Source organism: Chiloscyllium punctatum, chromosome 26 (assembly GCF_047496795.1).
Source record: "Chiloscyllium punctatum isolate Juve2018m chromosome 26, sChiPun1.3, whole genome shotgun sequence".
Classification (NCBI taxonomy): domain Eukaryota; kingdom Metazoa; phylum Chordata; class Chondrichthyes; order Orectolobiformes; family Hemiscylliidae; genus Chiloscyllium; species Chiloscyllium punctatum.
This window is the reverse complement of record NC_092764.1, coordinates 67,027,552-67,051,580: the sequence shown is the minus strand read 5'-3', so window position 1 is coordinate 67,051,580 and position 24,029 is coordinate 67,027,552.

Genomic DNA, 24,029 nt, shown 5'->3' with positions numbered 1-24,029 from the left:
ATATTCAAAGCTTGAAAGAGCAGTGCTCTGCACAGAACTGAGAATAGCTCTACATTTTTATGAACAAGAATGGATACGATTTCTTTCCAACATTGTTATAGCAACTACTGTCATCATTCTATCAGACAGCGCATTTCTGACCAAAGCAAATCATGTGACCTCTGACCCTCATTCAAATTTCCTCCAACCGACATCCTTGGCTTTCTGTTGCTATTGTTATTACTTACATTCACACTATTAACATTGTGATTATTTTAAACTGTTTTCTTCAATACCCTTTTGATTGCCTCCCTGAAGAATAATGATAGAATTTCACTCGATCCAAATGACTGATGTCCATGATTGCGAGTATGATATTGATACATTTCCACAACCGCCCCCACAAAAGCAACAGAGTTTTTCATTGACTGTGCTTTCTGTGACTGTGATACTGCAATTGAGATCCAATATTCATTTAGAACAGCTTACAAAACTTACTGGTATTGAAACCAAGGACTCTAAATGGTTTTAATGGCTTTCCCAATTTCGCCTGCAGTTCAAATATTTATGTTTGCCAAAGTTTAAGCCTTATTTTTCTTTTGATCGATATTTCTGATCAATCACCTGCTCCCTATTTTTATACCATTAATACATATTGTTTCTCCAAAGGCTTTCTTCCAGCACATTAAAATTAACTCAAACAAAATGAAGTTAATAGAATTCATGAACAGAATTGTTAAGTCTAAAGCTTGTGTTGACTGTCCAGTTAATATTAAACATTAGAATAACCGATACAGGAACAGAAATTTCTGGAGAAAGCACAGTCAATATTTTGGGTCCTGTGACCCTGCATCAGAATTGGAAAGGTCATAGGACCTGAAATATTAATTCAGTTTCACCTCCACAGATTTTGCCAGGCCTATTGAATTACTCCAGCAACTTTTGTTCGAGGTTTACAGCATCTGTATTTCTTTGTTTTTGTTATGATAACATATAATTATTGTTTTAAAACATTCTACTGTATAAATGTTATTCCATTGTTTAAAAAAAAGGTATCAAAGACAAGCCAGGGAACCACAAACCAGTAAGTCTGACATCAGTGGTAGGCACGTCGTTGGAGAGAATGCTGAGGGACTGGATTAATCAACTTTTGGGTAGTCAAGATATGATTAGAGATAGTCAGCATGGACTTGTGTGTGGGAATGCATGTCTGAGAAATCTTTGAGTTTCTTGAAGAGGTAACCAAAAGGATAGAAGAGGGTAGAGCAGTGGATGTTGTCTTTATGGACTTTCCTAGGACCTTTAACAAGGTCACTCATGGTCGCTTCGTAATGAAGCTGAGGTTGCATGGGATCCTGGGAGAGCTAACTAATTGGATTCAAAATTGGCATGATGGTAGGAAGCAGAGGGTGATGGTTAACGTTGTTTCTTGTACTGGAGGCCTGTGACTAGTGGTGTGTCACAGGGGTCAGTGCTCGCACCTTTGCTATTTGTTATTTGCATAAATGATCTGAATTCAAATGTACAAGGCATGATTAGTAAGTTTGCAGATGATACAAAATTAGGAAATATCATTGATAATGAGGCAGGTTATCAAAATTACAGAGGGATCTTGATCAGATGGTGAAGTGGGCTAAGGATCAACAAATGGAATTCAGTGAAGAGATACGTAAGGTGTGGCAAATTGGAAAGTCAAACTAAGGTAGTACTGAAACAATAAATGGTAAGGTCCTGAGGAGTGTGGTGGAATAGAGGGGCTGAGGAGTATAAGTACGTAGTTCTTTGAAAGTGGCATCACAAGTAGAGAGGGTTGTGAGGAAAGCATTTAGCATGCTGGCCTTCATTGGTCCAGACATTGAGTATAGGTGTTTGAACCTTTTGTTACAGTTGTACTATTCGTTGCTGAGGCCACACTTAAAGTATTGTATGCAGTTTTGGCCAGCCTGGAAAGAACATGAAGAAGATTTAAGAAGACGTTGCCAGGACTAGTAGGACTGAATTTCAGGGAGACATTGGTTAAGATCGGCTTATGTAAGGTGATGGGCTTAGATTAGTTCACAGGTCAACGCAACATTGAGGGTTGAAGGGCCTGTTCTGCGCTTTATTGTAAGGTAGGATTTATTCCTTGGACACAGCAGAATGAGGGGGTCACCTTTTTGAGATGTATAAAAACATGAGGGGCATAGATGAGACCGTCATTTTCCCAGGGGTGGGGAATTGAAAACTAGAGGGCATAGGTTTAAGGTGCGAGGGAAAAGATTTAAGAAAGGCCTGAGGAGTTACTTCTTCACACAGAGAGTGGGTTGTATATGGAATGGGCTGCCAAAGAAAATGGCTGAGGCAGGTGCATTTAGACTCATAGAGTCATGGTGTGCAATAGCAAAACAGAACCTTCGGCCCAACTTGTCCAATCCACCAGATATCCTACCCTAATCTAGTCCCATTTGTCAGCACTTGGCCCAAACCCTTCCAATTTGTATAACCATCTAGATGCCTTTTAAATGCTGGAATTGTACCAGCCTCCACCACTTCCTCTGGCAGCTTCTTCCACACACACACCACCCTCTGTGTGAAAACGTTGCCCCTTGGGTCCTATTACATCTTTCCACTTTCACTGTAAACCTATGCCCGCTAGTTCTGGACTCCCCCATCCAGGGAGAAGACTTTGTCTATTTATCATATCCATGCTTCTCATAATTTTGTAAACCTCTGAAAAGTCACCCCTCAGCCTGTGAAGCTCCAGGGAAAACAGCCTCAACCTATTCAGCCTCTCTCTATATCTCAATTCCTCCAACCCTGGCAACATCCTTCTGAACCCTTTCAAGTTTCACAACATCCTTCCAGTCATTCCTGATCATTCTGATCATTCATCATCATTCCTGATGAAAGCCTTATGCCTGAAACATTGATTCGCTTGCTCCTCAGATGCCACCTGATCGGCTGTGTTTTTCCAACACCACACTCTCGGCTCCCAAACCCTTTATTCAATTTTCTGACCAATAAAAGAAAGCAGACCAAAATTACAGGTTCAAGGCAGGTTGCACCGAATGCAATGAGATCAGATAATCAGTTGCTATGGTGGCATGGACTTTAATACACAGCAGAATCCTGAAAAATCTGGTAAACACTTGTTCATTTTCTTTTCTTGACAACAGGTACATATGCAGTTGCTGGCTTAGAGTGTATTCTCACCAAATTTGTAAATATCATGGTCTGGGTTGCCTCATATAGCAGAAATTTAGGAAGGATTCACAAACTGCAGACTGAACATGTACATCAATAAGATTTCAAAGATGGTAGCTCACATCAAGGAGACCACTAAAAATGTGCTTTGCTCCATTTGTTTTGTTTGCAGTAAATACACAAGTAAAGTTTCCTAATACACAATAACAAATGAAAAATCACGATTAAGTTTGTTAAATAGGCTACGTCCATGTAAAGCTCATAAACGCAAAGCCCAATCAGTACAGACTGGGGACAATATTTCATCGTCACTAACACTCAACTCTGGAGGCCCCCAGGGGTGCATACTTCGCCCCCTCCTGTACTCACTGTATACCCATCACTGCGTCACCAAATACCAGACTAATGCCGTTGATATCACCATAGTCAGTTGAATCTCAGACGGCAATGAAACATACTACAGATGGGAGATGGAAGACCTGGAAGAATGGTGGACTGAGAACAACCTACCTCTCAATGCCGGCAAAACCAAGGAACTCATTATTGCCTCTCGGCGGGATGTTACTCATGCCCCGCTATGCTTTAATAGCACAGAGGTGAAACAAGCGGAGACTGTCAATCTGTTGGGAGTGGTCATCTCCAACATGTTTTCTTGAACTCTTCATGTGGACACACTGGTTACAAAGGTCCAACAACATCTCTTCTTCCTCGGACAGCTGAGGAAATTTTGCATGACGGCAAATATCTTTGCCAAATAACTTTTTATATAGGTGCACCACACCTGGTATGGCAACTGTACAATTCAAGATCAGAGACGGTTACAGAGAATGGTGAACTAGGCCCGGAGAATCATAAAGGCCAACCTCCCATCTATAGAATCCATCCACCAGGCCCGCTGTCAAGGAAAGGCCGCTAGCATTCTCAAAGATCCATCCCACCCTGGCAATGTTTTTCTACAACCTCTACCATTGGAGAAGCCTGAACACACACACACCAGCCGGTTCCGTAACAGTTTCTACCCTACTGTTGTTAGAATACTGAATGGACTCACAAACTCTGAAGATTCGCCTGTTCCTGTGTTTTTGTTTTTGCCGATGTTTACCTATTATTTACTTATCTATGCTACTTAACTCTGTGATCTTCCCGCATTGCTCACAAGACAAAACTTTTCACCGTGCCTTGCTACAGGTGACAATACATTTAATTCAATTCAATTCAATCAATGAAATGTGTCCAGCTGCATCAAGGAATTAAGGATGGGAATTAACAAACAACTGGCAATAACTTTACAATCTTCCTTAAGGACGCAGATGTTTGTTTTGGTTACGTAATTCAGGCGTCACTGGTTAGGCAGACATTTATTGCCCATTCCAATAGCCCAGTAAAAAGTCAATGGATTGCTGTGGGTCACATTAAGGCCAGACCAGGAGAGCAGATGACAATTGCCAGTTGTTACAATGGTTACCCTCAGACTTTTTATTCCAGGTATTCCCCTCTATTAAATTCAAATTTCACTATCTGACATAATAGGATTTGAAATCATGTCCTTCGATTCCTGGGGTTCCAGATTAATAGCCCAGTGATATTAACCACCAAATCACAGATTCCTCCAATTGGTGACAGAAGACTGAAAAATGACAGATGGTGGCTCAATTCCAGCCTCAGGTGACTGTCTGTGGAGTTTGCATATTCTCCCTGTGCTTGTGTGGCTTTACTCTGGTTTCCTCCCACAGTCGACAGATGTGCAGGTTAGGTGGATTAACCATGCTAAATTGCTAATAGTGTCCAGGGATGTATAGGTTAGGTGGATTACCCATGGGAAATGCAGCGTGAAAGGGATAGATTAGGGGTGTGAATCTGTGGGATGCTCTTCAGAGAATTAGTGTGGACAAGTTGGGCTGAATGCACACTGTAAGGGTTCTATTCTATGTTTTAATTATATAGTGTTAATCTGAGCAAGTACAATCAGTTCAATGTCAGTAGTGAGAGGGTCTTTAATGAAAATAATTCTGGACAATTCACAGTTACTTGGACAATTGTCGATTTAGTGGTGTAAGGACAGATTTGCAAAGTACAAATCATACAGAAGTCACTTGAGTTTTTGTTTTGATGAGGCAGCAGAAAGGATTGATGGAGGTAGACATGGTTCTTCTGTTGTAAGCCACTGCTAGTGCTTGGGGCCTGGAGCCCGAGGCCTCAGGTAGTGCAGCCTGGCTGATTGATGGGACTTGCAATGGGGACCGGTTGCTGTTTCTGCTTTGAGGAATCTGCTGGCCTGTATTTCTATCCAGCCAGTGCCTGGCAGTTTCAGTTCCTGAATTCTGGACTTTTCCATTCTGTTTGCCGTTGGGGAGGTGTGCTCCTGGAGACTGGACCATTTTCCTTCTGTCGGGAGTTTCAGGCCTGGACACTAACAGCTTACGGCCTGAACGCTTAGAGTCATAGAGTCATGGTGATCTGCAGCATGGAAACAGACACTTCAGTCTGACTCATCCATGCCGAACAGATGTCTCAACTTAATCTAGTCCCATTTGCCAGCGCCTGGCCCATATTCTTCTAAACTCTTCCGATTCATATACTCGTACAGATGCCATTTAAATGCTACAATCTACTGACCTCCGCCCCTTCCTCATTCCATACGTGCACCACCCTCTGAGTCAACAAGTTGCCCCTTATATTTTTCCCCTCTCACCTTAAACCTATGCCCTCTAGTTCCGAGACTCCTCCACCCCAGGGAAAAGACCTTATCTATTTATCCTATCCATATCCCTCATGATTTTATAAATCTCTATAAGGTCACCCCTCAGCCTCCGAATGCTGCAGGGAAAACAACTTCAGTCTATTCAATCTCCCCCTTTAGCACAAATCCTCCAACCCTGGAAAAATCCTTGTATATCTTTTCTGAAGTATTTCAAGTTTCACAACATCCTTCCCATAGGAAGAAGACCACAATTGATTGCAATATTCCAATTGTTGCCGAACCAATGTCCTGTACTGCCACAACATGTGCTCCCACTCCTAGACTCTTGCTCTGATCAATAAAGGAAGGCATGCTAAATGCCTTTTTCACTGTCCTACCTATGTGTGACTCAACTTTCAAGGAACTTAAAAACTGCACTCCAAGTTCTCGTTGTTCAGCAACAGTCCCCAGGACCTTACCATTAAGAGTATAAGTCCTGCTCTGATTTGCTTTTCCAAAATTCAGCACCTTGCATTCTCTAAATTAAACCCCCCTCTTACTCTCTGAGTAAAGAAATTATCTCTGACATCTGTCCTATATCTATCATCCCTCAATTTAAGACTATATACCCTCGTACTAGCCATCACCATCCGAGGAAAAAGACTCTTACTGACCATCCTATCTAACATCTGAATATCATATAATTCTCAATTAAGTCACGTCTCAACCTTCTTCTCTCTAATGAAAACAGCCTGAAGTCCCTCAGCCTTTCCTCATATGACCTTCCCTCCATACCAGGCAGCATCCGAGTAAATCCCCTCTGAACCCTTTCCCAAGTTTCCACATTCTTCCGATAATATGGTGACAAGAACTATATGACATATCCTCTCGAGGATCTATATACATGGACACCAAGATTTCTGCTCATCTACACTACCAAGAATCTGATCATTAGACCAGAATTCTGTATTCCTCTTGCTCTTTCCAAAGTGAATCATCTCAAACTTTTCCTCATTAAACTCCATTTTCGACCTCTTAGCCCAGCTCTGCAACTTTGCTATGCCCCTCTGTAACCTGCAAAATCCTTCGGCACTATCCACAACTCCACTGACCTTAGTGTCATCCACAAATTTCCGAAACTATCCTTCTACGCACTCATCTAGGTCATTTATAAAAATGACATACAGCAGTGACATACATTCTTTACCAAATGAACTCCAGGATGAACATTTCCCATCGACCACCACCCTCTGCCTTTTTTCAGCTAATCAATTTCCGATTCAAACCATTAGATCACACCCAATCCAATGCCTCTGTATTTTTTGCGATAGCTTACCATGGGGAATCTTATCAAATGCCTACCTGAAACCCACATCAACCGCTTTACCCCCACCACCTGTTTGGTCACCATCTCAATGAACTCAATGTGGTTTGTGAGGCATGATCTACCCTTCACAAAACCATGTTGACTATCACTATTCAACTTATTCCTCTCCAGATGATTATAAATCCCATCTCCTATAACTTTTTCAACACTTTACCCACAACTGATATAAGGCTTACTGGTCTATAATTATCAGGGTTGACTCTGTTCCCCTTCTTGAACAAGGGGACAACAGTTGCTATCCTCCAGTCTTCTGGCACTATTTCTGTAGACAATGATGACATAAAGATCAAGTCCAAAGACTCTGCAATCTTCTCCCTAGCTTCCCAGAGAATCCTGGGATAAATCCCATTCAGCCCACGGGACTTAACTATTTTCATACTTCTCAAAATTGCTAACACCACCTTCTTGTGAACCTTAATCTCATCTCTTCTTGTCACCTGTATCTCAGCATTGTCCTTATCAATCTTATTCCAGTGTGAATACTTCATTTAGGGCTTCTCCTACCTCCTCAGACTTCATGCACAACTTCCAACTACTGTCCTTAATTGGCTCGAATCTTACTCTCATCATTCTTTTATTCCTGATATACCTTTCGAAAGCTTTAGGGTTTTTCTTGATCCTACCTACTAATGACTTCTCATGTCCCCTCCTGGTTTTTCTTACCTTTCTACTTAGGTCGTTCCTGGCTAGCTTGTAACTCTCAAGTACCCAAACTGAGCCTTCACATCTCATCCTAACATCAGCCTTCTTCTTCCTCTTGACAAGAGATTCAAATTCTTGAGTAAACCATGGCTCCCTCATTTTGCCACTTCCTCTCTGTCTCACAGGTACATACTTATCAAGGACACACAGTAAATGTTCCTTGAATAACCTCCATATTTCAATTCTGCCCATTCCTTGCAGTTTCCTTCCCAATCTTATGCATCCTAAATCTTCCCTAATCAAATTATAATTGCCTTTCCCCCACCTATAACTCTTGCCCTATGGTATATGCCTATCCCTTACCATCATGAAGGTAAACATAACCTAATTGTATTCACTATCACCAAAGTGCTCACCTACCTCCAAATCTAACACCTAGACAGGTTCTTTGATCAGTACAAAATCCAATGTGGCCTCACTCCTTGTTGGTCTGTCTAAATACTGTGTCATGACACCTTCCTGCACACATTGGACAGAAACTGACCCATCTAAAGTACTTGATCTACATTATTTTAGCCAATATTTGGAACGTTAAATTCCCCCATAACAACTACCCTGTTACCCTTGCTCCTATCCAGAATTATCTTTGCAATCCTTTCCTCTACGTTTCTGTAACTATTAGGAGGCCTATAGAAAACGCCCAACAGGGTGACCTCTCCTTTCTTGTTTCTAACCTCAGCCCATACTACCTCAGTAGATGAGTCCTCAAACGTCCTTTCTGACACCTTGACTAACAATGCCACACCTCCCTATCTTTAACAATCTTCTATGATCTTACTCAAAACATCAAAATCCTGGAACCTGCAAAACCATTCCTGTCCCTGCTCTATATATGTGTTTGAAATGGCCAAAACATCCAGGCACCAGGTACCAACCGATGCTGCACGTTCACCCACCTAATTCCAGATGCTGTTGGCATTGAAGTAGACACACTTCAAACCACGTTCCTGCTTGCCAGTGCCCTCTTGCGACCTTGAAACCATATTTCTGACCTCATTACTCTCAACCTCCTGGATACTGGAACTACAATTTAGCTTCCCATCCCCCTGCTGAACTAAACCCTCCTGATGAGCATTAGCAAATCCCATCCCCCTTCCCCCCTCCTCCCGCCGCAGGATATTTGTACCCTCCTGGTTCAGGTGTAGAACATCCTGTTTATATGGGTCCCACCTATCCCAGAATGAGCCCCCATTATCCAGGTATCTGAAAACCCTCCCTCCTGCACCAATGAAGGCAAACATACCAAACATCTTCTTCACTATCCTGTCTACCTGCGATTCGATTGTTTTCGGTTTGATAAGAGGGATGACTTATTTTCCCTTTGTTCTGATTTTAGACCCTTGCAAGAGCCCGGAGGATTCTATTTCAGCCTCATTCTGTCCCTACCTCAGATGCATTTTATGAGATTCATCAAGTCAGTGTGATGAGATTTTTATTTTCCATTTCAGTGCGCAGGGGAAATTTCTCTGGATTTTTAACCATTGACCCTGATCCAGGTGTGATTGATGGCAATGGAGCAGTTTTATTTACTTGGTTGATTATTGGTTTGTTTAATGAATGGTCTTATTTGATTTTCTTTGAACTTATTTTTATTTTGGCTCCTCGTGCTCACTGCCCAAGTGAGATTGGTGGGGACATAGTCAAGGTCGAGGCATTTGGTTTGGTCATCTGTTTTTGTTTCTCCCCAAACTAATTGAGTCTTTACTTTTGTTTAATAAAGTCATGGCAGTTTCATCTTTTGTTTTGATAAAGCAATGTGGACTTTGCTCTGTGTTTCAACAGGTGCTGTCCCATCCTGGAGTGTTGGATGGAGGTGGTATTGGGGGTTTTGTTTGTTTCTGTTTACACATTTAGTTTACAAGAGTGGAGGGTTGCTTTTCAGACTGGAGACTTGTGAGCAGCAATGTACCTCAAGAATCAGAGCTGGGCCCACTGCTTTTTGTCATTTGCCGAAATAATTTGGATGAGAACATAGGAGGTATGGATAGTAAGATTGAAGATGACGCACTGGGCACCAAAGAAGATTACCTCAGGGTACAATAGGATCTTGATCAGATGGACCAAGGGCTGAGGAGTGGCAGATGGAGTTTAGCTTTGATAAATATGAGGGGCTGCAGTTTGGAAAGGCAAATCAGGGCAGCACTTATACACTTAACAGTAAGGTCCTGTGGGAGTGTGGCTGAACAATGAGACCTTGGAGTGCAGGTTCATACTTCCTTGAGAGTGGAGTTGTAGATCGACAGATAGTGAAGAACTCATTTGATATGCTTTCCTTTATTGGTCAGACCATTAAGTATTGGAGTTGGGAGGTTATGCTGAGGCTGTACAGGACAATGATTAGGCCGCTTTTGGACTACTGCATTCAGTTCCAGTCTCCCTGCTGGAGGAAGGATGTTACAAAACTTGAAAGAGTTTAGAAAAGACTTACAAGGATGTTGCCAGGGTTTGTAGGGTTTGAGCAATAGGGAGAGGCTGAATTGGATGGGACTATTTTCCCCAGATAGTTAGAGGCTGAGGGATGACCCTATAGCAGTTTATAACATCATAACAGGCAGAGATATTGTGAATAGCCAAGGTTTTTCCCTCAGGAAAGCAGAATCCACAATTAGAGGTCATAGGTTTAAGTGAAGAAGGAAATATTTAAAAGGGAGCTGAGGGAAAAACTTTTTATGGAGAGGGTGGTGCATATATGGAATGTGCTGCCAGAGGAATTGGTGGAGGCTGGTCAATTACAGTATGTACCCAACCTCTGGATTGGTATATGAACAGGAAGAGTTTAGAGGAGTATGGGCCAAGCGTTTGCAAATGGGACTAGAATAATTTAGGATATCTGGCTGGCATGGACAAGTTGGACCGAAAGGTCTATTTTCGTGCTGTACATCTCTATGACTCTATAAATAACAGAGTAGAGAGTGCAAAGGCAAATGCTTATTTGTTAGTGTGGAAAAGGTTTTGTAATGAGGCGTCACTGGGTTTAGAGTTAGGACTCCTGCCTTTTCCATATGCGACTGATCTAGATGCAAGAGTGCATGATACAAATTTTGGAATTATTGTGATCTTTCATGTAGATGGTGTTATGATTGATGATGATACAGTCGACGTTGGTATATATGGCAGAGGATTTAATGCGCAGATGTGTGTAAAGTGAATTTATTCTGGTTGAATAATGAAGAAAGGCATTGTGAAACAATGTGTATAAACCTAAATTGATGAAAGCTTAGTTCAGGAGAAAGTGAGGATTGCAGATTCTGGAGATCAGTCAAAAGTGTAGTGCTGGAAAAACGCAACAGGTCAGACAGCATCCGGGGAGCAGGAGAACCGACGATTCTGGCATATGATCTTCTTCAGGAATCTTATAAAACTTAGTTCAGGTAGTGTAAGCAATCCTACATTATGTAAATAGAGGGGAGAGAATTCAAAAGGAAATAAAATTCTGATAAAATACAATAATAAAACAATAATTCTGCATAATTCATGATCACTGTGAAGAAAATTCTTACATCTTTGGCATCAACTGGCATCTGAATCCAGTTTTCCAAATGATGAGAAGTCAGCAAAGAAACTTCAAGAAATATTCATGGGAATGTTATCATTCATTCATGAGGATGTGGGAATCGTTGGCTGTCAGTTTTTATTGACCATTCCGAGTAGCACTTCAGCTTTGAGGGTAAGAGAGGCAATAATATGGTAGAATTTTTCATTAAGCGAGAGTAACATTGTTGATTTTGAAACTAAGGTTTGAAACCTGACTAAAGAAAACTGCAATGGTATGAGGCATGAGCTTGTACATGAGCTTGGGGAATATCAGTGAAAGGAACAACAGTGGAGATAGTGAAACCTACAGATGTTGGAGAATCAGAGTGGATAAAGAGTGGAGCTGGAACAAGCACATTAGGTCAAGCAGTATCAGAGGAGAAGGGGAGTCTTGGAAGAGTGTGTGGAAGAACTGCAACAATTATTCATTCCTGTCTGGTACAAAAATAAAATCGGAAAGGTTGCCTGACCATGGTTAACAAGGGGAAAAGGGGATGATATAAGATGGAAAGAAGAGCATACAAATGGGCCAATAAGTCGGGCAAGCCAGAGGAGTAGAAGCAGTTTAGATTTCTGTAAAGGAGATAGAGTATGAACCTAAGCTCACAGGCGACATAGAGATTGATTGTATAGTAAAGAGAAAATCATTACAGTTGGAACTCGCGAGGTTATAATGGAGAACAAAACAATGACAGGCCAATTCAATCACTATATTGGGGCTATTTTCACAAAGGAACACCCAATATCTGAAAACTGATGAGGAACACAGGGTATAATGAGATGAGAGAACTGAAGGAAATCAGTATCAATGGGTGAATAGCACTGGTGAAGTTGAGGGGTTGAAGGTTGAATACCTGAGGCAGAATAACCAACATCCCAAAGCAATTAATGAAGTGGCTGAGAGATAGTGGATGCTTTGGAGGGAATCCTTCAAGATTCTATAAACTCTGGAAGTGTTCCTGTGGTTTGGAGAATACCGTAAGAAAGAAAAGTGTGAATTATAGACCAGTCAGTCTGATATTGATAATGGGGGAAAGGTTAGAATCGACTATAAGAAATTTAATAGCAGAGAACTTGGAATCTACTGACAGACTCAGACATGGATTTACAAGTTGGAAATCGTGTTTGACAAATCTATTGTAATGTTCAAGGATATATGTGGTAGAGTTAATAAATGGGAACCAGAAGATGTCATTTATTTGGATTTTCAGATGGCTTTAGATAACCTCCGACATAAGAGAATACCATGAAAATTAAAGTGAATGAAATTGAGGATAGAGTATGGGTATCCATAGAGAACTGGTTGGCAGACAGGAAACAAAGAGGAGAATTAAACAGGTCTTTCTTTTCCCCGAACTGGTAGCTAGTATGTAGTGGTGTACTGCAAAGATCAGTGCTTACAACCCAGGTATTCACAATATAAATTAATGATTTAAATCAGGGAACTAACTATACTGCCTCCAAGTCGATAGGTTTGGTTTCCTCATCTAAGGAAAGATGCTATGACAACGGAGGGAGTGCAACAAAGCTTTGCCAGACTGATTCCTGTGATGGCAGCACGGATGTATGAACAAAGATTGGGTCAATTCGAACAATATTGACTGGCATTTAGAAGAAGGAAGGGGGTCTCATCGAAACCGAAGCAATTTCAAAAAGACTAATAAGGGTAAATGTAAGAAGAATTGTTCTGATGATCGGGAGTTCAGAACCAGGGGGTAACAATCTAGGGAAATGGGCTAAGCTGTTTCGGACTGAGAGGAGGAGCAATTTCTTTAGCCAGAGAGTGGTGAGCCTGTGGAATTCTCTTCCACAAAGCAGTTGAGACAGAAACATTGAATATTTTGAAGAGGAAGTTGCTTATAGTTCTTAAGTTTAAAGCAATGAAAAGATGTGGGGAGAAAGCAGGAATTGGGTACTGAGTTAGATGATCAGCAATAATTATACTGATTTGCGGAGCAGCCTCAAAGGATTCAATGCTCCTGCTCCTATTTCTGAACCTAATTCTTTGAGAAATTTTGAAATGTCGCAGTTCATTTGCTACAAGTAGAAACATCGGAGAGGTCATCCAGTAAGTAGACCCAGTGACTCAAAAGGAATAGTGATATAATTTCAAGACAGGATGGTGAGTGGCTTGGACAGGAGCTTGCAGATGATGGTATTCCCAGATATCTTGTGCCTTTGTCCTTCAGGATGGTTGAGATCATGGGTGTGGAAAGTACAATCTAAGGAGTCAATGTGACCTGCAGTGCATCTCCTAGATGGTATACACTGCTGGTACTAAGTGCCAGTGGCGGAGGGAGGAAACTTTTTCTCATGTAGTATCAATCAGAAATGCTGTTTTGTCCTAAAAGATGTCAAGCTTTTTGCCAATTGTTGGAAATGCACTCAAGCAGAGAATTGGAAAGTGTTCTTTCAGACTCCTGATGTGTGCCTTAAAGATAACGACAAGCTTTAGGGATTCTGGAAAGAGGCTATTAAATACAGGATTCCTAACCTTTGAGTGGCTTATCCTTGTCATAAAATTTACATGATTAGTCCATGAGTTTCTCGTCAATGCTAACTGTTGGAGAAAATCTTTTGAATAAATCTTGTATACAGACCTTGAATAATGACATGCTTGTTTCATGATATATATCACGGAGAGAGAGAGAGTAAGAGAAACTAATAAGAATGAATGGTCCCAAATCACTCCAACGGTTTACAGAGTTCCAAAGGTCTTCATTGTCTTACAATTAGCTGACCGTTAACTATAGGATAATAGGGCAGAGGGCAACTTGCATAACTTTAGCCCTGGTCATTTAGAATCTTGTTTTGCAAAGGTTAGTAGCTGATAAGCAATTGCTAGTAATGCGGTTAGATAATGGCCTCATACAGAGGGAAGAATTTATTTATCACTATGCAGGCACAGCTGCAAGGCCAAACAGTAATAGAAATCTCAGCTACAGCCCAGCGAAACTGGTTTCTTCAGGACAGACAACGGATATGTGACAAAATGTGACAATATCTCCCTTTTTACTTCAATTAGATTACTTACAGTGTGGAAACAGGCCCTTCGACTCAACAAGTTCACACCGGCCTGCCGAAGCTCAACCCACCCAGACCCATTCCCCTATATTTACCCATGCCCCTAACACTACGGGCGATTTAGCATGGCCAATTCACCTAACCTGCACATTTTTGGACTGTGGGGGGAAACCGGAGCACCCGGAGGAAACCCACGCAGACACGGGGAGAATGTACAAGCTCCACACAGTCAGTCGCCTGAGGGTGGAAATGAACCCAGGTCTCTGTGAGGCAGCAGTGCTAATCTCTGTGCCACCGTGCCACCCATCAAATCATTAGAGCAGATATGGGGCTTTGGCAAACGGTGGAAAGTAGCCTGAGCTGGGGCAGTTGGTGGGGTTTGTTGTCTGGCAGACGGGTCCGACTGTAGCCCTCAGACCCAGGAGCATCAGGTTCCATGCCATATGAGCCAGGGCATCCAATCTTAGGCAGAGGAATATCGGGAAGGGAATCTTGGCAAGTTGGGAAGAGACCAGGGCATTAGGCAGCAGTCGCGAGCCAAAATGGACACAACATTGCTTAATGAAAATGATAATAATCACAAGAAGCACAAAAACAACAATAAGAACAACGAGATCCTGGAGGAGGGCACTAGACCAAGACCCAAACCATCTGCCCATCCAGCTCCAAAGATCCCACCACAGACCAGCGTCACGCAGGGAGGATGCTGCCTCTTGAATGTGTTCAGTGATGTGCGTAATGTTCTCACTGGAGTCAGGGAGGTGGGAACAACAGTCAGTGCTGATAAAGGCATAGGTGCCTCCTTTATCAAACAATAGGCAGTCTAGAGCAACCTGTTCTGCAGAGATACGGATACAACCATCTCTTCACTAAGATGGTCCAGGCTTGAATCCGTGCCATTCGCTATCTCCTCCAGGGTCATGACTATTCACACAACCTCTAACTCCATTTGGACGGTGCCATAAGGAGGGGAGAAAATAGCTAAAATTTGCTGAAAAGTGAAAATAGTCCCCCTGCTGTGAGCCCCCCGATACCTCAAAATATGGAGAGAATAAATGGTTAAAAAAAAGGGGACCATGAACCCGAGTTGCAGCTCCCAGTCCAGGAAGTAGGCAGCCAGGGGGAGGCGTTGGGACCACAGATGAAATAAGTGCCATGATATACCTGAGATGGCCGGTCTGGGTTCCAGTCCAATAGGCTGTAAAAGTGTTACTTTAGTTTAGGCCGGCATGGTGGCTCAGTGGTTAGAACTGCTGCCTCACAGCACCCGGGATCGTTTCCAGCCTTGGGCGACTGTCTGTGTGGAGTTTGCAAATTCTACCCGTGTATGCTTGGATTTGCTTCAGTTTCCTCCCACAGTCCAAAGATATGCAGGTTAGGTGAATTAACCATGCAACATTGACCAGAGAGTTAGGTGCATGAGTCAGGGGTAAATATAGGAAATGGGTCTGGATGGGTTACTCTTTGGAGGGTCGGTGTAGCCTAGTTGCGCCGAAGAGCCGGTTTCCACACTGTAAGGAATCAAATCTAATTTTGGCGGTCCTGTTGAGAACCTTAAAGTTCAGTATGCTCCCCTCCGATTTGGACCAAAACGTGGGTGAGGAAAGCAGGAGGGAGTGCACACACGAAATAAAGCCGGCATTCCATCCTGACAAAAGGTTGCTTTTAATGCAGATGGTTCCCTTGAGTGTTCCCTTGCCCGTGGTATTAGTAAGGAACAGGGACGCGGGTGTATGTGAGAAATTGTTTCAAGGCTGGAACAAACCTTAGAATGTGCCGATTGTTTCCCCTGCTGAGTTCCAGTGAAGAGGACCAACCTTGATCCAACCACCATTCAGTGGTGTCAGACTCATTAAATGGAATAGGCCTTAGTGGGATCCCTCCCTTAGAATGGGTGGGATACGGGCACATACCCAGCAGCTGGCGTGGCTAACCTTCTGTGCATAAGTGTAAGTTGGGTAAAGAAAAGTATTAAAATGCAATTCCCATTTGTTTGAGATTATCAAGCTATCCCTTATGCCCCAAATATGCATAGTTAAAGTCAGTAAGATGAGGAGGAGCCTGGCAAAGGTGTCAATGGTTATTCTCCTCCGGCTATGGCTGGAACTTGGACAGGCATCTCTACTCTGAGGTTCCTTCGAGTTTAGGCTCTTTTACATTGTGTTTCGTGTGACCATTCGGGTCTCCCCTCGACTTTGACTGCCATGCAGCTAACCAGCAGGAACAGGAACAGGTTTTTCCACCTAGGAGAGAGAGAGTTCTTTGCAAACGATTTGATCATCACGTATCTCACAAGCTGGAATGGATGCATTGGTTCACAGCTGGGTGCAGGAATAGCTTCCTTTACTAGCTCATGGTTGTGGGTGATCAGTCAAAATAGCATTTTAGCATAATCTTGCAAGGTCTCCTGTGTCAGGAGCAATGCCACATCTGCAGAGAGCTTCAAAGGTCTTGCCCTAACCCCAGGACTTTTAAGAGTGGGTGGGTCAGTGATGGTTATAGTAGTTAGATTGTCTTTTGTATGAGATGGTCATTTTCAGGCAGTTGGATGGCATGGATGTCACTTGCCAATTGTCATCCAAAGCCTGGATATTGTCCAGGTTTTGTTGCATTTGAACATAACTGCTTCAATATCTGAGGTGTCCCGAATGCTGCTGAACATTGTGCAACCATTAACGAACATCAGATATATTCTGGTAGAGGCAATCGTATGGGGTTGAGGAACATCATTTTATTTGGATAAATTGGAAAAGCTGGGTTGTCTACCAGAAGAAGTAAGATTAAAAATTGACTCGATACAGTGCTCATAATTAGAGGGGACTTGAGAAACTGTGAGAAAGATGGAACTGTTCCCTTGGCTAAAGGACCAAGAGCTGGACAGTGTCAATTTGAGGGGGGGGTGAGAAAAGGTAGGATCGAGAATTCACAATATTACCGTAGGATGGTGCCGAGTTTAATCAAGATTCGGAGACTTCTGCCAAAATGGACCCGTTAGTTCTGGCAGCAAACATGGAGGAGTTCCTTAGAAGAATGAAATTCCGGGAATTCTTTCAACGTGCCAGCAGTGATCCCAATGAGCCCACTGATGAAATGGAACAGTCATCACAGGGATCTGTGGATGAGTGACCAATGAAGGTGTCAACTTGGACCCCACCTCAGGGCCGCTGCCCTGGGCTTGACATGTATTCTCAAACCGTAAGAAAATATACAAATGCCAGATTCATCAGCCATAGCGACAAGGCAGTGCAAAACACCACCCGTTCACAATGAAATGCCATTCAGGCTCTCAAAACCAATCACAACATTGTCATCAAACCAGCAGATAAAGGAGGAGCCATTGCCATTCAGAATAGAACAGATTACTGCAAGGAACTGTACCGACAACTAAACAACCAGGAACACTACAGGCAACTATCAGCTGATCCGACCAAAGAACACGCCCGTGAATTAAACACACTTATCTGAATTTTAGATCCAGTCCTTCAGAGTTCCCGACATGCCCTCATCCCACGTACCTCTCATGTAGGCAACTTCTAGTGCCTTCCAATGGTACACAAAGCCAACACACCAGGACGTCCCATTATATTGGGCAATGGGACCTTATGTGAGAATCTCTCCGACTATATGGAAGGCATCTTGAAACCTTGGAACGCGTTCCAGACTCCTACCAATTTCTGTGTGAACAACGTACCCTCACACCATCTATGAACTTGCCCCCTCTCACCTTAGATGCATGCACATTAGTATGAGATATTGGAATTCTGGAAAAAACGATTCTGACTATCAACCCTATTTTTGCAGCTTACTTTTTATAATTTGGAGATGCCGGTGTTGGACTGGGGTTCACAAAGTTAAAAATCACACAACACCAAGTTATAGTCCAACAGGTTTAATTGGAAGCACATTAGCTTTCAGAGCTGATGAAGGAGCGTCGCTTCCAATTGAACCTGTTGGACTATAACCTGGTGTTGTGTGATTTTTAACTTAATTTTATAGACCTCTCTAAAGTCTCCCCTCAGCCTCCGGCATTCCAGAGAAAACAAGTTGAGTTCTCCTGGCAGGTCGTAATCTCTAATCCAGGAAGATTCGTGGTAAACCTCTTCTGCATCCTCTCCAAAACGTCCACATCCTTTCTGTAATGTTTCCACCAGAATTGAACCCACCACTCTACCTGTGACCTAACCAAAGTCTTAGAAAGCTACAACTTGACCTCCTGACACTTGTACTCAATTCCCTGACCAATAAAGGCAAACATGCCATACACTTTATTTACCACCCAATCGCTTTCAGGTCGTTATGGACTTGACCTCCAAGATACCTCTGTACCTCATCTAAAACAATGAAAGGCTAGAAAGTTGAGAAGCTAGTTCCATCTCTCTTTCAACCAAGTTTCAGTATGGCCACCCCACACTGATTCATGCTCTAAGCTCATCTGCCTTACATACAATACTCCTTGCGTTGAAATAAAAACACTTCAGCCTATTAGTACCATCGTGTTCATTTCCCTGTCTTTGCTTGTCATTCCCATCTGACGCACTGGTCCTAACGTTCACCCTTGCCTCAATCCCTACACCAGCCGACGTGTTGCTCTGGTTCCCAGTCTCCTTCCATTCTAGTTTAAACCTTCCCGAGTAGCAGTAGTGAACCTTCCGACTAGAAGACTATTGATTCCTAGTCAATGTAAGTGCAATCGAGTCTGCTATTACAGGTCACCCCTGCCCCAGAAGTGATCCTAATGACACTGCTAATCCTCCTCCACATAAGAATTTCATGCAGCCGCTTAGAGACACCCTGGGCCTTAGCACCAGAGAGGCAACGTGGCATCTTGAATGTGTCCTCAGAAACACCTGTCTGTGCCCCCAAGTAGCAAACCTCCTACCACTATCTTTCACTTGGACTTTGCCCAATTTTCCTCCACATTGTCTTTTTTGCAACCATACAGAATTATTCCGATGTTTGAGAAGTCCGAATGGATTGGAAAACTATAAATCTAATGCTTCTGATCCAGACATTGCAGCGATAGAAAGCAGGGAACTTTCAGCAACTTAGTCGAAGATCAGCAAATGCTTGAATCCATTATTTAGGAGGTAATAGCAAAACATTTAGAAAAATCAACACCATTAACTTGATCAATCTTATCTATTACTCTCCTAGCATTAAAGACCATCAGGCTTTGCCTTACTTTCTTGCCACTAAACGAGGCTGAATTGTCTGTGGCTTGCTTGATTTGTTCTAGCATGTTGTGTTTGTGCCATCAATGTGCTGTGTCTCCTCCCTCTGCCAGACTAGTTTAAACTCCCCCCAACAGTACTACCAAATCAGCATGCAAGAATGTTTGCCCCAGTGTGGTTCAGATGCAGACTGTCCTGTTTCTACATGTCCAACATTCCCCAAAAACAGTTACAGTGATCCAGGTATCTAAAACCCTCCCTCTTGTTCCAAATCTTAAGCTACATATTCATCTGTCTTATTTTTCTACTTCTAAACTCCCGCATATGGCACTGGGAGTAATTTAGGGATTACAATAATTGAGGTCCTACTTTTTAGTCTACGGCCTAGCTCCCTGAATACTTGATGCAATAACTCATTCCTTTTATTGGTCATGCCATTCGTACCGACATGTACACAACCTCTAATTCATCATCTTCCCCTTTTAGGATGCACTGTAGCCAGTCTATGACGTCCCTGACTGAGGAGACAATACACCATCCTGGAGTCACAAATTTGGCTGCAGAATCGCCTCCACTAAAGCTCGACTCCGCTACTATAGCTCCTCATTTCTTCTTCTGCCTCCCCAGCACATACAGTTTAAGCTGATTGTGGTGTCAGTGGCTTGTATCCGACTGCATTCCTTCGAGATACCAGCACCCGCATCAGCTTCCAAATTGGACTCCTGCACTACCTGACTGTTTCCATTCCCTGCTTTCCTCTACTCTCCTGGGCCATGGTGTGACCATCTCTCCAAACATATTATTTGTGTAACTGTCAGCTTCGTGGATGCGCCATAAGATCTCCAACCGTTACTAAAGCTCTGAGACCTGGAGCTTCCGATAGCAGCTGATAGCACTTCCTGTACACGTGGTCATCTAGGACACTGGCAGCATCAGAGATTGCAGACATGCGGCAAGCTATGTATTCCACTCTGCTGGCCCTCATGACAGCTCTTAAATTTACCTTTAAGGCCTGAGATTGGAATTATCAGTCTTACTTTATTAGATTTTCTCTTATAAATTTTTGAAAAGGATAACTCTAATCAAATTCCCATTGATCTTCCTCTGTTGGGATATGAAAGGGTGAGCCAGTCATTGTCAAGTGATCAGTTCTCACCAGCCTGGAACCCCTCTCACATGATGACACTATTAGGAACCACATGGAAAATCCTTGTGGGGTTCCTGCTTTATCTACATCATGCGAGATTTACTCGCCACAGTATTCCTAACCCTTCACCTGCTATTGCAGCCATTGAATTTTGACCAGAGTCCATCTGGTTAATGGTAATCCTCAAGATGTTAAATGTCAGGGATTCAGTGATGACAACATCATTGAATGACAAGGGGTAGTGGTTAGATTGTTGTTATGGGAGACGATCATTGTCTGTTGTGAATGTTACTTGTCAGCCCACCCAGATATTAGCCAGATGTTGCATTTCGATATGACCTTCCTCAGTATCTGAGGAGCTACAAATGTAGTGAATACTGTACAGTCATCGGCAATTATCCCCACTTCTGACCTAATGATGGAGTCCTTCATGAAAGATTACCACAGAAGATAGCACTTGAGACAAATGGATGCTTTTCAAGTTGGCAAGGCTCTAACGTATATAGGGTCTTAGATTACTGAGATTACTTACAGTGTGGAAACAGGTGCTTTGGCCCAACAAGTCCACACTGACCTGCCAAAGCGCAATCCACCCATACCCCTAACCCAACACTACGGGCAATTTAGCGTGGCCAATTCACCTGACCTGCACATCTTTGGACTGTGGGAGGAAACCCACGCAGACATGGGGAGAATATGCAAACTCCACACAGTCAGTCGCCTGAGGCGGGAATTGAACCCTGGTCTCTGGTGCTGTGAGGCAGCAGTGCTAACCACTGTGCCACCGTGCCGCCCCTCTGATTAGCACTCGTGTACAACAATTTCTGATTTATATTAATGACTTGGATGAAATCACCAAGTGCTTTGTCATCAGACTTGCTGAAGATAGAGATTGATGAGAATGCTTATTGTGAAGATACAGTGAGGCTGCACTGAGGTAGAGATAGGGAAGTGGTTGGATAAAATCTGCAACATAGTCATAATATTGGAAAATGTGCAGCAGTCCACATTGACAGTAAGAATTGAAAAGGAAAGCATTAATTAAAAGAGCATTTTCCAACAGAATGATGTATGTACAGAAGAACCTGATGCAGTATAAAAGAGTAACAAAAATACCATTCAAATACAGCACGTATATCTTTCAGAAGGCAAATGATGTGATGGCTGTTATGACAAGGGAAAAAACGGTACAAAAATTCAAAGGTCTTGCTGCAACTGAACAGTGCATTGAAAGCATTCTATAATGTATTTATATAGTTTTGACTTCCTTATTGGAAGTGGAATAGGCTTCTGTGGCAAGCAGTTTGGAAAATGTTCACTCGGATGATTCTTGCAGTTTATGGATTACCTAATGAGGGGGAATCATTTAAAAATTCTTCCATGATATTATGGCATCACTCGAACAGCCAGCATTTGTTACCTTCTCGAATTGCTGTGGAAAGGGTAGGAGTGGAATGGCTTTATTAACCACCACATGAACCACAGAAGTGTCAGTCAGTTCCACGATTTGACAGAGTGGCCTTGAACGAACAGTGACATAGTTCCGTATTAGAGTGGTGTTCTTCTGTATCTGCTGCCCTTATTCCTCATCGAGGTCATATCGTTTGTAGGTGCTACCATTGTAAGTTGCTGTAGCGCATCTTGTTGATGGCTAGCATTGCTCTTATTGCATTTATCTGCAAGAGAGTGACTGTTATTAGATTTGGCATTCATTGATTGGCCTTCAGGAAAAAGAAACAAACAAGAATAAACTTGTTGAAACATAAACTTTCTTTAAAAAATAATTAACTTGTGAGGTGTGGGCATCATTGGTCAGATCAGTAACTATTGACTGTCCTTAGTCACCTTTGAGAAGGTGATGGCGAATTGCCTGCTTAAACTATTCCAGTCCACGTTCCGCTGGTGGATTCACAATGTTATTAGGGACTATGACAACGACAGTGAAGGAAAAGCTATATATTTTCAAGTCAGGATGATAAGTTACTTGAAGGGGAACTTTCAGGTAGTGATGCTCCCATGCATCTGTTTCCATCGTCCTTCCAGATGGAAGTGATTGTGTGTTTGGAAGGTGCAGCCTAAGGTCCTTCTTAAAACGTTGTACCACGTTATCTGTCCTCCAGTCCTCTGGCACTTCCTCTGTGGACAGAGATGAATTAAGTATCTTGAGTAAGTGTTTCTTCAATTTTATAGAATCCCTACAATGTGAAAACTGCCATTTGGCCCAACAAGTTCACAATGACCCGCTGAAGAGTATCTCACCCAGACCCTTTCCCCTATTACTCTACATTTCCCCTGACTGACCCATCCTTAAACAATATGGGAAATTTAGCCTGGCCAATTCACCTAAACTGCACATCTTTGGACTGTGGGAGGAAACTGGAGCACCTGGAGAAAACTCACGCAGACACGGGGAGAATGTGCAAACTCCTCACAGACTGTCGCCCAAGGTTACAATCAAATTTGGGTCCCTGCTGCTGTGAGGCAGCAGTGCTAACCACTGAGCCACCATGCCACCAAAACTATCTCGCCTTCCCTAGCAGCCTGACAAATTTTCTGTTTTTAGGGCAACAGAACCTCCAATACTTTCGTATTTCCTAATGTCAAACTATGCAAGTTCCTCGCAGTCCCCTTTCCTGAATTTCATACAGATGTTCTGCTGTTTCTCCAGTTAACCCCTTCCCTTTACTATGTTTACAAAGCATCATCGGATTCTCTTGAATCCTATTCAAAGGTTCATTTTCATTCCCTCCCCCCCCACTTTCTGTTCTTCTAATTCCTTTCTTATGTTCCCTCTTGCACTTCCAATATGACTTTACTCCACAGTTGAATTGTTCCCTTTGGACTTGCCAAACACCCTTTATCCAGTTGTGAATTGTCCAAGCTATCCGTGATTCTCTGTTCTTATTGCTCTGTGGGAGGAAACTGGAGCATGTTAGATCTGTACTCCCCCAACTTCTTTTTGAATGCCCCAATTGCTTCACTTTAGACATACACTCAAAGAGTTGTTCTCAGTCTACTGTAGCCAGACTTTTTCTTCGTTTTCATAAAATCTGCACCAAACCACATCCTAACCTCCCCTCACAATTCCAACACTGTCTTTTGAAGGCGAACTTTTATCCAGAACAAATTTGAACAGTACCAGTACTGTGTTGTGGTCAGTGTCATTGAAATATTCCACAAATGCCACGCCCGACACCTCTCCGGCTTCTTTTCCCAAAACCC